Genomic DNA, 6,647 nt, shown 5'->3' with positions numbered 1-6,647 from the left:
AATGGGTCAATAAACCTGAGCACTTATTTCAAACACATCAGCTTTCTCTGAACAAACCCATGTGATATTGTACCTAAACTTAACCACACCTTTCTCATAATATTCTTATTTCTTTTTTCACATTTTTTCACAGGTCAACCGTGTCTGTGCAAAATTACGTTCCTATACAGCTAAACCACCTTTTCAATTAAGTTTGGACGTAAACGCAACTTTGCTTAGAAATAAATTAACTTGTCAGCTATGACAGCAGCCAGTTTGCACTCATTTTCTGGTTAGGTTTAGAAAAAATATACCTGATTAGACACCTTTACATGTCAGAAGCTCATTCACTTGTTTAGGGTTCAGGAAATATCATGGTTTTATTAAAATACAATCCTTTCGCTAGATGTTTGAAGCTTCTCTTCCAATTTCTGGGTTCATCTCCATCTAATATAGGATTGGCTGACTGAAAAGGAGCAAAGGTGAATCACTAAAATGGCAAAGATGCACTGATTAAAGGTGTATTTGCAGTTTGTTACAACCATAGTCAGACAGAATAAAAACTAAACTCAAAACTTCAGTCGAGTTGTAAAATAACATTATTTTGACTGGTCCACTTCTCAGGGCAGGAACGAAGGCATATTTTTCTGGAATTTGTTATGTTGTCGCTAAGCTTCTGCTGTTCAAGCCAGTTAAATGAATAGATGTGTTTTCTAGATCTAATATGTCTGCAGTCCAAGTGTTGAAAACAAACGCTGGTAACATTTATGACATCTGCCGACTGTCTTGTGACAGTGCGAGGACTGTATACAGTCCTTTAGTGTGTCCAGCATCACATGACTAACAGAGTTACACACTAACCTGAACTTGAACTTGAACCTGAACTGCAGAACTAATTCTGCAGAGAACGGTAATTATGCGGTTACACAAATGTTTAACGAACTGAAAGCCGGACTGTAAATGTGATGCATTGCTGCCATTGATCTCTGTTTTAGCCTCACAGTATCATTATTACTCTGTCTCGGATTCGTCACTCATTGAAACAAGTTTATTCTGTGACTTTGTGGGAATAAAGGGGGTGTTCATGCTGTTTACGTACGAACACTTACTGAAAACAAGCTCTCAGTGATTGGGGGGGGAGTGTTTCACGATGAGAATTACTGACTTTTGCTACAGACTTCACTTGAAAACTAGTGTACTGGCTGATGAAATGCAGCATCATGGACATGTTTTGCGACTTACCTCATGTTGTTCCTTGGAGTACCCCCGCAGACAGTTTCCAGTATCTCCACCTCCCACTGAAGAATCTCCCTAAGGGCCTGTGAACAATCATCCGACTACTTTTCTTGCGAACTGTTAATGAAAATTGGCCAGGACAGTTAGAGCTGAAAGCTACACCAAAACTGGGCAGCTAGCAGAAAACGTTCCCACAACATTGGCTAGCATTACCTACAAGTTCTAACAATGTTTAAAAGAAAATGTTTTAATGAAATGTTAAAGGAACGTCTCAAGAATAACTTCATCTCCGGTTACAAAGGCAATATGATGTTTTGGCGTCAACAGTCAGATGATGTTTCATAACAACAAAAGAGGAAGTTCTCGAACCAACATTCAAAAAATGTTTTTCCGGATGTCATCGAGGCCTCAGATGATTTTAATAAAACACCCCAGTAATCTGTTACATTGACAAAGGTGGAACATTCTAGATTCTGAGGATGTTCTGAGGATGGTGTTGAGGGAACGCACTATATAGAACTACAAAATGCAAAGGAAGGACGTACTCAATGCAACATTCGGAGAACATTTCTAAGACGTCATTAATGACAGAACGTTATTTTATAACAAAGTGAGAACAAACCAACATCCCAAAAAATGTTTTCCAGATGTTATCGAGGCCTTCGATGACAGAATGTTTTTTTTTTAAATACAGGACGTTTTGTAACGTTTCTATAATGTTATATATTAAAGGTGGAACAGTTTGCCTTTTTGTTGAGGGAACACGTCATAGAACCTTCTTCCATCAGACGATTCCACAACAACAACAAAAGGGGATGTGTGTGCAGTGCAACATTTAGAAAACGTTTTCAAGATGTTATTGAGACGTCCGATGACAGAAAGTTCTTTAAAATGAATCACTGAAGAAACGTGTTATAGAATGTTCTTCTATAACAAAGTGAGAACGTTTTAAAACAAGAATTTTTTTAAAAATGTCTTCCAGATCTTATCAAGACCTCAGATGACAGAATGTGTTGATACAGGATGTTTTATAACATTCCAGTAATGTTTTATATTAAAAGTGGAACCTTTTGCCTCTTTGGTGATCAGAGAACATTCTTCTATAAAATGTTTCTGCAATAACAACAAAAGAAGGATGTTCTCGGTGAAACATTCGAAAACCAAAGTTACTATGTCAACCAAACCCAATAAAAGGATGTCTATAACTGAAACAGTCTATTTAAATCAATAAATTGATCTTTTTATCCTGCAACCGTGGATTTAATTAGAATTGTTTTTTGCAGTGTACAACATCATGTTCATTTCTGCACTGTCCATCAACTTAAACTACGTTCTAAGACGTTCGTGTTGGAACACAAACACGATCCAGGCAGCAAATAGGTTTCATTAAAGAAACACATTTGGCAAAAACAAATTCGGGTCAAACAGACTGAGCCAACAACATAAAAAACATTGATTCGGTTCCAAAAAGCCCGGAAGCTTGTTTTCAACTTGTCTAAACTGTGCCCTTATGACATAATTTATACGAGGCCAAGTCATCTTTGAATTTACCCAGAATTTACTTTGCATTTTTTCCTGTTTGTACAAATCACAACCCTCTAAATAGCACATTTTATATGACGTTCTACCTGCTGGTGCTGTGAGTGGTGCAGTTACGATGGAGACGATCAAAGCTATAAACTGTCTGACTCTTTTCTGTAAACACACAATCGATGAAGCTGTTCCACCAGAGATCACTAAAATATTGTGTCTGGACAGAGCAGTAAGAGGTAAATTTAGTAGAATATGGAAAATGTACCGGAAATAAAAATCACTTTGCATCTGTTCCTGTTTGAACAAATACCAGCTGCTAAAAACAGCACGCCACATATCTCATGGTTAAATGGCGTCCTTGCATATTATGGAAGCCAAAGTCCAACATATTGTAGGACACAGCTCAGCAGGAACAATGTTTGTTCCAGAAACGTTCTGAGAAAGTTCTGCAGAGTTCTACTGATATGTACGACTGGATGTTTTGTTTCAGTTCCCAGAATGTTCTTCTTAAAGGATACCTAAAGACGTTCTAAAAAAAATGTCTGGTGATGATTCTGACGGACCATGATGGCCCAACGTTCTCAAACCTGGATTTCACACTGACAGCATTCATGTCACACAGTGGAACATTGTTTTAAAGAACTCATAATGCGTTCCCTCAAGAATATCCCCAAAACATCCTCAGAACATTGCAGCAAGAGTGTTCCAGTGTTATTAATATATCGGCATACAAGAACGTCTTTCAAGAACGTCTTTCAAGAATGTTTAATATTGAAAATATTCCCCAAATATTATATTTAAAACATTTATTTGCAATTCACTGGAGAAATGTTTCAAAGAAGAACTCTATAAATCTATAATGTGTTCCCTCAACGAGAAGGCTAAATGTTCTACCTTTAAAATATAACATTAAAGGAATGTTCTAAAATGGTTTGTATGGAAAATGTTCTATCGTCTGAGGCCTCGATAATATCTTGAAAATATTTTCCGAATGTTGCGTTGAAAATATTCTTCCCTTGTTGTCTATGCGGGAACGTCTTCTAGAAGAACGTTCTATAATGTGTTCCCTCAACACCAAGGCTAAATGTTCTAAAACATTCTGTATAAAAAATGTGCTGTCGTTCTCGGTAGCATTTCGATCACATTGTTAGAATGTTGAAGAATTTTCTTCCTTTCGTATCATGGAGTTTTGTGAAAATGTTTTATTGAGGAACCTTCTATAACGCGTTCCCACTATGACGTCCCCAAAACATCCTTAGAACATTGTGGGAACATTGTTGCAGAATGTTATATCACATTACAGGTACATTTTATTAAAATCACCGGAGGTCTCAATAACATCTGGAAAATAATTTCTGAACGTTGGCTGGAGAACATTCTTCCTTTGATATATAATGGAACATTGTAAGAATGTTTTAAAGGAGAACGTTCCATTAAGCAATGTGTCAAAACATGACTGAACCGTGTCAAATAATCCCAGAAACAATATTAATATATCACATTACATATTTCATAAAATAACGCTCTGATAACATCTGGAGAACATTTGTTGAATGTCACTTTGACGTTCCTCCTTTGTTATCGTGGAACACAATGTGACAACATCGTCCAAACATCCTCTGAATGTTGCTGTATTGTTGGAAAATCACAAATATCCTTAAAACATTCTTGGAACATTAGATTAAAAGTTATTACTATTATTACTATTATTATAAGAACTTCTAGGTAATGTTAGCAAATGTTGTGGGAACGTTCCCTGTCAGCTGGAAAAGCAGGAGACAAAAGCAGCACTTTTGAGCGAGCTGGAATTCTCAAAATCCTGTTGGGAGGTTTCACACTTTTCACTCTCCAACAATGGGGCGTTAATAATAGCTCAGTCGACCTCTTTCTCCTGGTAGTTGCCTCCATCTCACCTTTCCCCCCTTTGGTTTCTCCCTGTCCGACAGGTGGAGGTTGTAACTCAACACGGTGGGAGTTTTCTGTCTCCTGGGGTTAAACTATCAGTCAGCAATCTGCTGCAGAAACCACAGGATTTATCAGAGAGTGCAGACGTTTTGCAGTAAAGATTATTCGTGCTTTTTAAATCACATCAGCACCAGTGTGCCGCTACTTCAGGATCGGTGGAACAGTGTGTGTGGGCTGCTTCGGTCGATTATCAGCTACAGGAAAGGACGAGTGCACTCTGCCCTCCCTCCATCCTGCCCTCCGCATGATGTCACCCACTCGCTCATATCTCACCTGCAGGAATTCCAGGACTTCCTCCAACCCAAATATGGTCACACATCCTGAAGAGTTATCAGCAAACTTGTTGCGAAACACATTTCTTCTTTTCCCCATTCCCGCTCAAGGCACTGGCCAAGAGGGATGTAGTGTTATGTGATAGTGGGGCTAAGTGGAACACCTCACTGGCTTTCTTTAACATGATAAGAATCAGCCTCGTTGTGCTTTACTAGGAATTTTTTGCAGTTTTTTTAATGTTTGATCCGGTACACATGAAGCAAAACACTTCCTGGAAGAAAATATACACAATAAATAAATAAACAAACCTTCCTCTTCTGTGTGTGTGTGTGTTGTGGTTTTTTTTAACTTTTGTAAAAATACATTTCCTAGACACAGAACTAGCTTAAGATGTTCAAAATATATACCAGCAACATTTCCCCCTGCCAGCCTTACATCCAGTATTGTGCAATGCATTGCTGACATATGCCAGTTGCACTTATGTACGGCCATAAACTCCGTCAGTTCCTGTTCTGATAAGACATTCTGTGTCAGAAAATACCAGTAACTCTGTTCTTAATGGTTCAACATGTATTGTTAAGTTTTGCCGGATTACAGTATTTGCATAGAAATCATAACACTTTTACAACTTAAGGGACGGGCGTTGTAAACTACTGCCTATTAAACTCTGTCTCCTTTTTATCAATGCAACCACTGATAAAAGAAACAGATGCTTCCAGCTGCTGTTTCAATAAGTAAGTAGTTAAAACTTCACCTCCTCTGTTGTTGTTGTTGTTGTTGAATATAATCATGATTTAGGAAGAAAAAAAAAACAAGCATTTGTAGATTTGGCTGGTTGCTAATAAATCCATATTCCAGGAATGTTGTGTTGTCAGGCCATAAACTGTGCGCAGCCACTGATTTAATGATGTCACTCCCTTAAATCATTGATTACTTATTGTAATTTGGTAATTTTATCAGTGTTGAGTAATGTGCTGGCACTGTCTGGCATTGCTTTTATTGTACACTTAAGACGGTCAAAGCTGTAAACTGTCTGCCTCTTTTCTGTGAAGACACAATAAAATGATTACAACAGAAACTTGCTGTGTCTGGACAGAGCTCCAAAATGACAAATGATGCTTTGACGTAACAGGAAATGAGGTGTCATTAGTGAAAGCACAATCTGACTGCACCTACTTACAGATGTTTTGGTTAAGAACAGTTTCTTGCAGTTCTTTACTTAAAACAACACTTCATGCGTTCATCGTTCATGTTGTTATGTGCAGCTTCTCTGGATGTGTAATCCTGTGATGTTCTGATCTCATTTTGGAAGTTTGGAAATCATATTATATGTCCCTGTGCACACTCTATTCATTTACTTTTAATTAGTCTGCTGGGGGGAAAAAAACAAAACAATGTGAGACAGAACAACTGGATTTATGTGATAAACTGATATAGATTAAGAAGAAGTTCATTACCATTAATAGTTAACCTACTGTTTCGCTAACTTCCTCGTAAAAGTGGATTAACTGTACCCTATTTGACAAGATCAGGAAGAAGGAACCCCACGCAGTTTTCATTTTGATTTTGAGAAACATTTATAAGCTAAGTAAGGGCAACTCAATGTCAATGTTATCTGTGTTTGCACATGAGCTGGGTACTCATCTGCTGTATGGGTTCCA

Source organism: Stegastes partitus, unplaced genomic scaffold (genome assembly GCF_000690725.1).
Source record: "Stegastes partitus isolate 25-593 unplaced genomic scaffold, Stegastes_partitus-1.0.2 Scaffold144, whole genome shotgun sequence".
NCBI lineage: Eukaryota > Metazoa > Chordata > Actinopteri > Pomacentridae > Stegastes > Stegastes partitus.
Note: the sequence above shows the minus strand (reverse complement) of the source record.